This window comes from Bos indicus, chromosome 4 (genome assembly GCF_029378745.1).
Source record: "Bos indicus isolate NIAB-ARS_2022 breed Sahiwal x Tharparkar chromosome 4, NIAB-ARS_B.indTharparkar_mat_pri_1.0, whole genome shotgun sequence".
Taxonomy (NCBI): domain Eukaryota; kingdom Metazoa; phylum Chordata; class Mammalia; order Artiodactyla; family Bovidae; genus Bos; species Bos indicus.
Window position 1 is genome coordinate 20,876,914 of NC_091763.1, and position 14,523 is coordinate 20,891,436.

Sequence of the window (14,523 nt, forward strand, 5' to 3'; positions counted from 1 at the left end):
TCAATCTTACTCCAAAATGTGCTGCTGCTGCTAAGTCACTTCAGTCGTGTCTGACTCTGTATGACCCCATAGATGGCAGCCACCAGGCTCCCCCGTCCCTGGGATTCTCCAGGCAAGAACACTGAAGTGGGTTGCCATTTCCTTCTCCAATGCATAAAAGTGAAAAGTGAAAGTGAAGTCGATCAGTCGTGTCTGACTCTTCGCAACCCCATGGACTGCAGCCTACCAGGCTCCTCCGCCCATGGGATTTTCCAGGCAAAGTACTGGAGTGGGGTGCCATTGCCTTCTCCACCAAAATGTGCAACTACAGGGATAACACTTTAGATGCCAGTTCAGCTCAGTTCAGTCGCTCAGTTGTGTCCGACTCTTTTCAACCCTATGAATTGCAGCACGCCAGGCCTCCCTGTCCATCACCAACTCCCAGAGTTCACCCAAACTCATGTCCATCAAGTTGGTGATGCCATCCAGCCATCTCATCCTCCTCTCCTCCTGTCGTTCCCTTCTCCTCCTGCCCCAAATCCCTCCCAGCATCAGAATTTTTTCCAATAAGTCAACTCTTCGCATGAGGTGGCCAAAGTATTGGAGTTTCAGCTTTTAGCATCAGTCCTTCCAAAGAACACCCAGGGCTGATCTCCTTTAGAATGGACTGGTTGGATCTCCTTGCAGTCCAAGGGACTCTCAAGAGTCTTCTCCAACACCACAGTTCAAAAGCATCAATTCTTTGGCGCTCAGCCTTCTTCACAGTCCAACTCTCACATCCATACGTGACCACTGGAAAAACCATAGCCTTGACTAGACAGACCTTTGTTGGCAAAGTAATGTCTCTGCTTTTGAATATGCTATCTAGGTTGGTCATAACTTTCCTTCCAAGGAGTAAGCGTCTTTTAATTTCATGGCTGCAATCACCATCTGCAGTGATTTTGGAGCCCCCCAAAATAAAGTCTGACACTGTTTCCATTGTTTCCCCATCTGTTTCCCATGAAGTGATGGGACCAGATGCCATGATCTTTGTTTTCTGAATGTTGAGCTTTAAGCCAACTTTTCACTCTCCACTTTCACTTTCATCAAGAGGCTTTGTAGTTCCTCTTCACTTTCTGCCATAAGGGTGGTGTCATCTGCATATCTGAGATTATTGATATTTCTCCCAGCAATATTGATTCCAGCTTGTGCTTCTACCAGCCCAGCGTTTCTAATGATGTACTCTGCATGTAAGTTAAATAAGCAGGGCAACAACAACCAAATAATTAATTAAAATAATAGAAAAAGAGACACTAGTCACAGACTCTGTTTCATTTTTATGGAAGAATTGTGTAATAGAACCCATGGTTATATTGAGTTACCTTTTTAACATCTATTCTTAAACTTCCCAGGAAAAATAGGCTCACTTTATAATTAATCATACTTATTTGATTGGCTACTGCTAACATTTAATGGATTTTGATACAAAGTTGTCATTGGTATGTTAATTTGTAAGGATTACAGTGAATGAACATATACTCTTCCTCAGAGACAGAACTGCTCTGACATAAATGCATAAAGAAAAGTCTCTCAAGAATTTCCCCCCCTTTCTTCTACCTGTTACCAGTGATCACCAAATGTTAGAGAATCAGAACATGTGCGTTTAAAAGAAATAACACACATCTACCCCAAATGAAAAATTCAATTCCAAAAATCCAGTCTTCAAAATTTAGAATCAACTGGTTAACTTGTTTCTAGAATCTTTTATTTCCAAGGGACAGCATCAGCAGAAGGACCTAAATATTATAAGTACATATTGCTATACACATATACACAAATATACTATGCATGTAATCTTAGAAGGGAGAAGGCGATGGCACCCCACTTCAGTGTTCTTGCCTGGAAAATCCCATGGACGGAGGAGCCTGGTGGGCTACAGTCTATGGGGTCGCTAAGAGTCAGACATGACTGAGCCACTTCACTTTCACTTTTCACTTTCATGCATTGGAGAAGGAAATGGCAACCCACTCCAGTGTTCTTGCCTGGAGAATCCCAGGGACGGGGGAGCCTGGTGGGCTGCCGTCTATGGGGTCACACAGAGTCGAACACGACTGAAGTGACTTAGCAGCAGCAGCAATCTTAGAAGAGGAAACATTTCTCCTATACTCACCAGTTTGGGGTGTCACAGTCTTAAATATTTGTTGTTGCTGTTTAGTCACTAAGTTGTATCTGACTCTTTTGTGACTCCACAGACTGTAACCCTCCAGGGTCCTCTATCCATGGCATTTCCTGGGCAAGAATACTGGAGGGGGTTGCCATTTCCTTCTCCAGGGGATCTTCCCCAGCCAAGGACGAAACCCAGGGGATCTTCCCCAGCCAAGGACCAAACCCACATCTCCTGCATTGATAGATGGATTTTTTTTTTTTTTACCACTGAGCCACCATGGAAGCCCAGTCATAAGTATCAGTTCAGTTCAGTTCAGTCGCACAGTTGTGCCAGACTCTTTGTGACCCCATGAATTGCAGCACGCCTGGCCTCCCTGTCCACCAACTCCTGGAGTTCACCCAAACTCATGTCCATCAAGTTGGTGATGCCATCCAGCCATCTCATCCTCTGTCGTCCCCTTCTCCTCCTGCCCTCAATCCCTCACAGCATCAGAATTTTTTCCAATGAGTCAACTCTTCGCATGAGGTGGCCAAAGTATTGGAGTTTCAGCTTTAGCATCAGTCCTTCCAAAGAACACCCAGGACTGATCTCTTTAGAATGGACTGGTTGGATCTCCTTGCAGTCCAAGGGACTCTCAAGAGTCTTCTCCAACACCACAGTTCAAAAGCATCAATTCTTCAGCGCTCAGCTTTCTTCACAGTCCAACTCTCACATCCATACGCGACCACTGGAAAAACCATAGCCTTGACTAGACGGATCTTTGTTGGCAAAGTAATGTCTCTGCTTTTGAATATGCTATCTAGGTTGGTCATAACTTTCCTTCCAAGGAGTACGCATCTTTTAATTTCATGGCTGCAGTCACCATCTGCAGTGATTTTGGAGCTCCCAAAAATAAAGTCTGACACTGTTTCCACTGTTTCCCCATCTATTTCCCATGAAGTGATGGGAATGGATGCCATGATCTTCGTTTTCTGAATGTTGAGCTTTAAGCCAACTTTTTCACTCTCCTCTTTCACTTTCATCAAGAGGCTTTTTAGTTCCTCTTCACTTTCTGCCATAAGGGTGGTGTCATCTGCGTATCTGACATTATGGATATTTCTCCTGGCAATCTTGATTCCAGCTTGTGCTTCTTCCAGCCCAGCGTTTCTCATGATGTACTCTGCATAGAAGTTAAATAAGCAAGGTGACAATATACAGCCTTGACGTACTCCTTTTCCTATTTTGAACCAGTCTATTGTTCCATGTCCAGTTCTAACTGTTGCTTCCTGACCTGCATATAGGTTTCTCAAGAGACAAGTCAGGTGGTCTGGTATTCCCATCTCTTTCAGAATTTTCCACAGTTTATTGTGATCCACACAGTCAAAGGCTTTGGCATAGTCAATAAAGCAGAATTAGATGTTTTTCTGGAACTCTCTTGCTTTTTCAATGATCCAACAGGATGTTGGCAATTTCATCTCTGGTTCCTCTGCCTTTTCTAAAACCAGCTTGAACATCTGGAAGTTCACGGTTCACGTATTGCTGAAGCCTGGCTTGGAGAATTTTGAGCATTACTTTACTAGCGTGTGAGATTAATGCAATTGTGTGGTAGTTTGAGCATTCTTTGGCATTGCCTTTCTTTGGGATTGGAATGAAAACTGACCTTTTCCAGTCCTGGGTCACTGCTGAGTTTTCCAAATTTCCTGGCATATTGAGTGCAGCACTTTCACAGCATCATCTTTCAGGATTTGGAATAGCTCAACTGGAATTCCATCACCTGCACTAGCTTTGTTCGTAGTGATGCTATACTAGCTTGATATTTCAGATTCAGAAGAAATAATGTCTCCTAGAAGTGTTGGCATTTATATATGTGAATACCTTTGGGGTAAAGCTCAATTTACACATACTGCTTAATACATAATCTATTTTTTTCTTTTAGTTGGCACAAAAGGCCCACATGATTATATCCATATATAAATCAAGGAAGGTTTGTGCCACCTTTTTTATCCACTGTAGATGGACTGCTTCATGTGACCTTCTGAAAGGCTCATATATTGCCACGTCAATTCATCAAGAGCTCTGAAATGTCAGTATCACCAAAATTGAACACAGAGCTTCTTATTTTCTACAAATGTTGTCTCCAGGTAACATCAGCTATATCTCAAACAAGGAAAAATACTGTTTGATTAAGCTTTTGATATCTCTCTTAAACAAAGGTCATTAAAAAAAAAAAGAAAACAAAGACAGAAATTGATCTTGGATCATGGATAGCCCAAACTAACATACTGAAGCTAAAGAAGATAAATGATGGTTTTGGAGTTTTAACTGAATTGGTTTCTAGTTGCTATAAATCTTGCCTTTTAAGAATTTATTCTTGAGAAGATCAGGAAAATAGTAACAAATATGACAGTCTCCAACAAATTGCTATTGCTTTTCTTTTTGAGTCCAGAGCCCCTCCAGAAATATAATGGTATAGCAGGGTCTCATGTTGGAATAGGATCACTTCATATATGAAATAGATATGGGAAAATGAATATTAAAAACACACTCAGAGAAAACACAGATCACTGTCAAAATATCTAAACACTTTATGTTTATTTAAATTTATTGAAACAATCTGGTCTTCAAAATGGGCTAAATAATAACAACTTTGCATGATTTATTTTTATTTTTTATTGTATGTGTTCTGAACTATGATTTGGAATTGTATTCTTTTTGTATTTCAGAATATGAAATCTCTCAACAATGTAGAAAATGTGACTAATGTGCCTGGAATGTATCCATTTGTGTATATGGAAATCAAAATACATTTCTACCTTGATCATGGATTGTCTGGTTAAATTTAGGTAAGTTATCTAATATCTCAAGATGTAGTTTCCTATCTCTATTTTCAAAAGAGGTAATTCTAACTTTTAAAATTATCAGAAAAATTTAAAAATTAAATGAGCTTTTTGCACTCAATATTTTGGTAGAAAATGTATTGTTTAATTTATACACCTCTTACTCGTCATAAATTATTTTATAACATCTCAACTTGGGAGACTACACTTATTTTTATTACCATATTTTCTGCTGTCAGCTACTTTTCCTGGTTACATGTGTGTTACTAAGGAATGTTATACATCTGAAGGTGGGCTAGAGTGCATTTCAGGATGGAGAAATAATAAAATGCTTGTGTCTTACTTTTAACAGTACACCATTCTAATTACTTCTCTCTGAATTTTGCACTAAGCCTTTCTTCTTTGGTCTGCTTCTTTTACTCAGTTCCAATGAAAAAAATTAAAATGTCCCTATCCCAGATTTACATCTATTCTATTTCTTAGATATATATATACATCATATTCAACCAGTTTATAGCAATTATTTACATTTTGCACCTTTATGCAATTTTCAAAAGTATTGCATCATTAATTTCCTGTTGGTTTAAACTGTCTCGTGGCACAGTGAAAGTTGAATGTTAGTCATGTGATAAGGAGATAGAGAAATCCTTAACAACACAGTCTCTTGGAGAAACTGAGCTCTTCTCTACCTCCTCATTCACTGATTCTCTGAGATACAAATTATAATTTGCACATAGAAAGACCATCAAAGTAGAATTAAAATAAACATTATGACTAGGCTAGGGTGGGGTAAGTTGAGAAGAATTAGCTCAAAAACTGGATATTAATCCAATATATTAATCAGTGAATCATTAAATCCTATTCTCTATCTGTCCTATATGGGACATTGCTCATGCAGAGGCAGCTCAATTAATTCAGGGTTCTGCAAGAAACTTTCCAACATTGGGCAGAAAATGTTGACAAAATCAAAATTGTAGATAATTCATTTTTCCCCCATACACTCATTTTGCCTTTGAGAAACGGTAAGTTCAGAAAATTGAAACTGCCTACACTAGTTCTAAAAGTTTTTACTCATTTGAACCTTAAATAAGTCACTTAATTTTTAGGATTCCAAAATATCCTTCCCTATAAAATGTGGATTTTTGTGATGGTATCTGATTCCTTTCTTCTTCCAATAAGGTTTTTCTGAATCCTAAGGAATTGTCTACCATTCCAGAACTGAGTTGTGTCTCATCTTCCATAGAAAAATTCAGTAACGATATTTATTGAGTGCTTACTACTAGATTGTATTTGCTGTCTGCTGCCTTAATCCCATGACATCCAGATGCAGTCAGATATGTTAATACTCCGGGGTCTCTGTGGTTTTATCATTCCACTGGTGTGATCTTAAACGAATGGATTTTAAGTCTTCCCTACCAATATATATGAGGATGGAAAGGACTATGGCTGTTACACTGTGATTCTCCAGGTGATTTAACATATATTTTCTGATGATCTTGGTCAAGCAAAGTATTCTAGTCTGAATATGATGTCGTGTTTTGGTCAATAATATGGGCTCTGGACAGAAGCTGACCACCTGTATTCAAATCCTTATTTACCCTCTCCTGAAGTTTCAGAACTGAGACTTCACTGTGTTCATCAAACAATTCCATAGTTTCTCAGTAAGAATTAAATGAGAGTAAGTATTCCCCAGTGGCTCAGGAGGTAAAGAATATGCCTGCAGTGCAGGAGATTCAGAAGATGCAGGTTCGATCCCTGGGTCAGAAAGACCCCTGGAGGTGGAAATGGCAATCCACTCCAGTCTTCTTGCCTGAAAATTCCTATGGACGGTGGAGGCTGGTGGGCTGCAGTCCAAAGGGTCACAGAGTCGAACATGACTGAGAATGCATGCACACATGTAGAATAATGCCTAGAATATATTTTAAAAATAAAATAAATGTTTGTCAGTCTTATGGCAAGTTAAATATTATTGTTAGATATGAATACAATTAGCAAATTTCCTTAATTTCTATTATTTAAATTTGAAGTTTGTTTTTTTCAGAAACTAACCTCCTGAGTGCAATATAACATATGGAGAAATTTTGTGGTGGCTTGGGTTATTAGCCTGATGCTCACCCAATTTGGATTCTTCTTCACTCACCTGATACTTAATATTATTCTGGAAACTCGGGGAAGGAATTCAGAAACTAAATTTAAAAATTTGTCTTCAAAATAAAAATCCACATAGACAACCCATTAGACTAGTAAAATCAATCCAACATAAAATAGAAACTACATTGAACATTGAAAGACATGAAGACATATTTCATAGACTCTAAAATATTGCTTCTCTAGTGAGTCGAGTTTGGTCTCAGCAAGGAAACAGTGCCCAGATGCTGCTAATGAGAAAATAAGGCGTCAGTGTTCTTGCTGTAGAAATTCAGACATCTGTACAGTTCTAGCCAATGAGAACCAAATAAACTGATCTCTGTGCCTGGGAAATACCTAGGGTTAATAACAGTATTTAAAGTTTATCCTAATTTTAGAAGCTATTTATGAACATCATCTTAAAATCAAGTGACTCTTACCATGTTGTTCAAAGCAAAAGCAGAGCAAGCAGACGAACAAAAATTTCATGAAAGTACACTAGTTTGCAAGGTTCGTGTGAGCATTTAGAAGCATATGTATTTACTGGAAGGTGACTAAACTGAAATTCTCCTAATGAATCATAAATATCCAATGTCTCTTGGTAAATACTGTTATTTCTCTTTTCAAAGAAATCTATTTTTTTAGTAAAACTTTCAAAGATTGTTTAATTTGAAAATTATCTTTCTCCATTTGACCACTGCCTTTCCAAGATCTATAAACACGCCTATAAATTACTAATTTCAACACTGTCTCACTTGCCGTGAACTTTTCCAGATCTAAGAAAGCTCTTCTCTAAAATTCTCCTTCCAAAACAGGGTTCAATAAGGGCACATGCAAAACAATTCACATATGACAGGAAAATCACGAATGCAAATACAAGCCAGCAAAAGGGTAGTTGAGTGCCAATTACACTTTCTTGGACTATCCAAGCTTTGTATTCAATTAAGTAATGCAGTATTTAGAGAGGCAAATTAGAGCTGTACTCCAGGATTTCAAAATGAAATAAATTCTTTAACAAATTCATATAACCCACAAATCAGACTGCCAGATATACCTGTGAAAGTGTGACAAAAGCAAGACTGTTTAAAACTAACTCAGCAAAAGATTTTAAAGCAGTTGAACACTCAATAAGAATAGATTCCAGATTGTAAATTACATCTTTATCTATTAAGTGTGATTCAAAAAACCTACCCATAAAATGTTCTTTGTGATTTTATATTATCTTAAGATGTTATGTCTCTGTGGCAGATGTGCATTCTGAGGCAGCAAACAAGAGTTCATATATATTGGCCCATATTTTACTACCCTAGTTTGCTGTGGAAATTGAGAGAAATAACCACAGAGAAGGGATAACAGGGAATGAAGAAGATAGTATGATTGTTGTCTCCCCAAATACCGGTTATTGTTGTGAAGATATCAGAAATATAAAAGATCCCCATTGCTGCACTAGAATAGAATACATTTTGACCATGTTCATATACCGTTTCCATAATGCCTTGCAACAATATTCTCAAAGAACAATGAATATCTATTATAATAAAAAAAAAGTTACCCCAATAGTCACATTTTTAGTTAACATTATTTAAGTTGTCATATAAGTATCATCTGACTGATTAGGTACATGCCAAATTATTGTACATCACTTAATTCAACAAGTTCATTCAGTGAAATACAATCGTAACAAAATATTAATTAAAAAAACTTTTTGTTAATGGTAGGCTACGATTGCTTGACTTTTTATTTTGACTAAGACCAGATTCCTTTGAGTTCTATAGTATTTGAAAACTCAGTTATCAGAAACTTTTAAATGCAGTCACTCAATAGTTGTAACTCAGTCTCGGGTGACTTAGGACATCAAGTTATGAAATGTACAAATCCTGTTTCTTCTTCTTCATCCCAGAATCATGATTCTGGTCTAGAGTTTGGAATTGAGAAGAAGCTTCTTCACCTGTACCAAGAATTGGGAATAGACCCTAGAGGTCATGTCTGCATGCATGCTCCATCATATCTGACTCTATATGACCCCCGGGATTATAACCCCACCAGGCTCCTCTGTCCATGGGTTTTCCCAGGCAAGAATACTGGTGGGTTGCCATTTCCTATTCCAGCGGATCTTTCTGACCCAGGGATCAAACTTGCATCTCCTGCATCTCCTGAATTAGCAGGTGGACTCTTTACCACTGCGCCATCACCAGGCAAGGCAAATACTATTCACTGGACAGTCATGGTTTATAGACAAGAAAGATGACAAATTCAGACACTAAAGGGAAACTGATGTATTGGTCACAAAACCAGCCTTTTAGAAGAGATAAAGATGGGATACATCTTACTACATTTTGGATATCTGTGGTGTATAGAAGATGTATTGGGAGGTCACCTGAAGGTGTCCGGGTAATGTCACACAAGTGGCTCTGAAGGTGCATTTATGGGCTAGCAAAACCATGAATGATGTGTACAGTGGGTGGCAAACCCAGTACTATGCTTTTTTTATTTTCTATACTCTTATAATCTTATTTCTTATTGAAAGCATTTTAACTGCCTTATTAAAAATGTTAACAGAATCAGGTTTTTATTTTTTTGCTGAGGTAAATACAATAAGAAGACATTTGATGCTTTTGCACTGTGGTGTTGGAGAAGACTCTTGAGAGTCCCTTGGACTGCAAGGAGATCCAACCAGTCCATCATAAAGGAGATCAGTCCCGGGTGTTCATTGGACGGACTGATGTTGAAACTGAAACTCCAATACTTTGGCCACCTGATGCAAAGAGCTGACTCATTTGAAAAGACCCTGATGCTGGGAAAGATTGAAAGCAGGAGGAGAAGGGGACAACACAGGATGAGATGGCTGGATGGCATCATGGACTCGATGGACATGGGTTTGGGTGAACTCTAGGAGTTGGTGACGGACAGGGAGGCCTGGCGTGCTGCGGTTCATGGGGTCACAAAGAGTCGGACATGACTGAGCGACTGAACTGAACTGAACTTAATAGTATTAATAAGTAGTTACTGTATGTTGAGTACTTAGTATGACCTAGCCACTGAACTAAACAGTTTGAGCCCCATAACCAAACAGTTATGAAGTAATACTGATTTGGGCCTCCCTAGTAGCTCAGACGTAGTCTGAAAATGTAGAGACTACATTGTGGAGTCTGCAAAATGGAGACTACATCTTTCATGCATTGGAGAAGGAAATGGCAACCTACTCCAGTGTTCTTGCCTGGAGAATCCCAGAGACGGGGGAGCCTGGTGGGCTGCCGTCTATGGGGTCGCACAGAGTTGGACACGACTGAAATGACTTAGCAGCAGCAGCAGCAGTAGCTCAGACAGTAAAGAATCCACCTGCAATGCAGGAGACCTGGGTTAGATCCCTGGATTGGGAAGATCCGCTGCAGGTAGGCGTGGCAAACCACTCCATTGTCTTGCCTGAAGCATCCCCATGGACAGAGGAGCCTGGTGGGCTACAGTCCATGGGATTGCAGAGAGTCAGACATGACTAAGCACAGCACAGTTCAGTTCAGTTTGGTCTCAGTCTTGTCTGACTCTCTGCAACCCCATGAACTGCAGCACGCCAGGCCTCCCTTTTCATCACTAACTCCTGGAGCTTGCTCAAACTCATGTACATCAAGCCAGTGATGCCATCCAGCCATCTCATCCTCTGTTGTCCTCTCCTCCTGCCTTCCATCTTTCCTAGCATCAGGGTCTTTTCCATTGAGTTGGCTCCTCGCATCAGGTGAGCTTCAGCATGAGTCCTTCCAATGAATATTCAGGACTGATTTCCTTTAGTATTAACTGGGTTGATCTCCTTGCAGTCCAAGGGACTCTCAAGAGTCTTCTCCAACACCACAGTTCAAAAGCATCAATTCTTTGGTGCTGTTTTCTTTATGGTACAACTCTCACATTCATATATGACTACTGGAAAAACCACAGCTTTAACTAGATAAACTTTTGTTGGCAAAGTAATGTCTCTGCTTTTTAATATGCTATCTACTTTGGTCATAGCTTTTCTTCCAAGAAGCAAACACTCTTTTAATTTCATGGCTGTAGTCACCATCTGCAGTGATTTTGGAACCCAAGAAAATAAGGTCTGTCAGTTTCCATTGTTTCCCCATCTATTTGCCATGAAATGATTGGACTGGATGCCATGATCTTCATTTTTTGAATGTTGAGTTTTAAGCCAGTTTTTAAATCCTCTTCTTTCACTTTCTTCAAGAGGCCGTTTAGTTCCTCTTTGCTTTCTGCCATAAGGGTGGTGTCATCTGAGTATCTGAGGTTATTGATATTTCTTCTGGCAATCTTGATTCCAGCTTGTGCTTCATCTAGTCCAGCATTTCTCATGATATACTCTGCATATAAGTTAAATAAAGCAGGGTAACAATAGACAGCCTTGACATACTCCTTTCCCAATTTTCCCAGTCTGTTGTTCCATGTCTGTTTCATGTCCATGTTCCAGTTCTAACTAAGAACTATGAACAGAGGTTTATGACATTGTACAGGAGGCAGTGATCAAGACCATCCCCAAGAAAAAGAAATGCAAAAAGGCAAAATGGTTGTCTGAGGCAGCCTTACAAATAGCTGAGAAAAGAAGAGAAGCTAAAGGCAAAGGAAAAAAGGAAAGATAAACCTAGCTGAATGTAGAGTTCCAAAGAATAGCAAGGAGAGATAAGAAAGCCTTCCTCAGCAATCAATGCAAAGAAATAGAGGAAAACAATAGAATGGGAAAGACTAGAGATCTCTTCAAGAAAATTAGAGATACCAAGGGAACATTTCATTGAAAGATGGGCACAATAAAGAACAGAAACAGTATGGACCTAACAGAAGCAAAAGCACAGCCCAGTGATGATTTATTTACATTTTACATGTGCTGTAACTAAAGTTCAACAAGGTTATATGACATCTCTTTGTAAAAAGGTAGAAAAATCATTTTAACGTATATGCAATTACACTCTCTGCTGTTGGCTTTAAGTTTCTGTACCATCTATCTTTTGTAATGATGATCTTCAGCATGAGCACATAAGCATGTGAGTAAATTACACACTACCTTTATCACTGGGGTTTGCTGACCCTTAGGTCAGAGTTTTACCAAGAAGACTGAAAATATGAGAAATCATTTAGGGTAATGAAGGATTCTTATACAAAGTTAAGTCCCAGGAAATAATGTTCAATTCTGGAGAAAAAATTAATTGCCTTTTGGAGGGCTGGGGTTGGGTGGGGGAGAGTCAGGAAGAATTCATTTAAAGTGTCTTAGAACGAGTATTAACAGGGAAAAAGTGTACCGAAGAAAGAGCCACATCTAAGAGTGGATACTTGTGCCAATAATAAGAAATTGTTGTCTGTCCCAAGAATGTGGCATTTGGAAAAAATGAAAACAGTAGTAACCTAAATAAAACATTTATAATCAGATTTTTTTTATATAATTGAGTAATTGTGAGAACTGAATAATGTCAACATGACAGTTTTTGCCAGGATGTAATTGGAATACTTTAGCATCATTCAAATCTTTGTATTTACATTCCCACCGTTTTGAATAAAGGGCATCAGATTTAAAAAGTACTCCCTCTGATTCTCTTCCTTAAGGAAGAAGTCTAGTGTAGCCTCTAGATCCACTCTGCTTATGACCCAGGAGTTGGCAGAGGGTCACATTTTTCAATGCTGTATGCGTGTATCTGCAAGATCATCTGGAGGAGGTGTGGAACAGTGTCCACAAGGAAAAGCTAAGATTTGTGGTAGGAAACATGATCTCTTTGTCAGGTATTCCTCATGTTATCATCATGTCAGCAGAATTTATCACAGGGGTTACAGTAAATGGATTTCTTATAATCATCAACAGCAATGAATTGGTCAAAAGCCGAAAGCTAACACCAATGCAACTCCTGTTCGTATGTATAGGGATATCTAGATTTGGTCTACAGACGGTGTTAATGGTACAAGGTTTTTTCTCAGTGTTCTTTCCACTCTTTTATAGCGCAAAAATTTATGGTACACCAATGCTGTTTTTTTGGATGTTTTTCAGCTCTGTCAGTCTCTGGTTTGCCACCTGTCTCTCTTTATTTTACTGCCTCAAGGTTACAGGCTTTACCCAGTCCTGTTTTCTTTGGCTGAAAGTCAGGATCTCAAAGTTAATGCCTTGGATGCTTCTGGGAAGCCTGCTGACCTCTGTGAGCATTGCAGCTCTGTGTGTCAAGGTGGATTACCCTAAAATTGTGGATATTGATATCCTCGGGAATGCCACAGCTAAGAGGACTAAACTCAACACAAAGCAAATTAATGAAGTTCTTCTCATCAACTTGGCATTAATATTTCCTCTGACTATATTTATAATATGCACTGTTATATTATTAATTTCTCTCTACAAGCACACTCATCGGATGCAAAATGGACCTCTTGGTTTTAGAAACACCAGGACTGAAGCCCATATTAATGCATTAAGAACAGTGATAACATTCTTTTGCTTCTTTATTTCTTACTTTGGTGCCTTCATGGCAAATATGACATTCAATATTCCTTATGGAAGTCATTGCTTCTTTGTGGTAAAGGATATTATGGCAGCATATCCCTCTGGTCATTCAGTTATAATGATTTGGAGTAATTCTAAGTTCCAGCAACCAATCAGGAGACTTCTCTGCCTAAGAAGGAGTCAATGAAGAGGAGGATCAATGTAAAATATTTTGTACTTCCTTATCATGGATTCAATGGACTTGTGTTTTATTTTTGTTTACTTATATGTTTTGTGTGATCTCTCTCTCTCTCCACTGAAAGCACTGATTTTAATGTTGGATGGATGTCTCTTTTTCTAGGACCTGTGTACTTAAAAAATATTATGACAGTAACATTTAAATAACTAGTATTTACTTGCATTGGAATACCAGCTATGTTAGAAAAAAAAAAAAATACTAAGATTTCATTTCACTGACCAAAGTAATTCTGTTACCTGTCTTCTGGTTTAGATAATCAACATCACATTGATTTAGTCTAAGACTTGGAACAATATAATAATTTGGCTATTTGATTGCACATAGCTATTTTCCAAAGTATAACTTATAATAATTATGCTGATTATAATAATGATTTTTATAATTATTTAAAAATGCAAATTATATGTTGAAAGTGTATGTATGTCAGGGCAATGTACTTAGATACACAGGTTAATGTCATATTTTGCTAGGTATACAGATTAAAGCCTTATTTTGCTAGATATACTTTTGAATTTAGTTACTAGCTCAGGTTGGTAAATGGTAAGGTCAAACAGAGCTGGCATATAGATACACAATGCATTTGAAGAAATATTTTTTGCAAGTTAAATAAACATTTTTTAATCCCTTGAGGTGTGAAAGTCATGCCCAAATTGGATGTGAGGGAGGTTGCTGACAATGAAGTTCTAGCACAATATCATTGAACTGGTGTTTTAATTTCCCTCCAACTGGGAATCTTGTCTGAGGTATGGCTGTTGCAAATGAC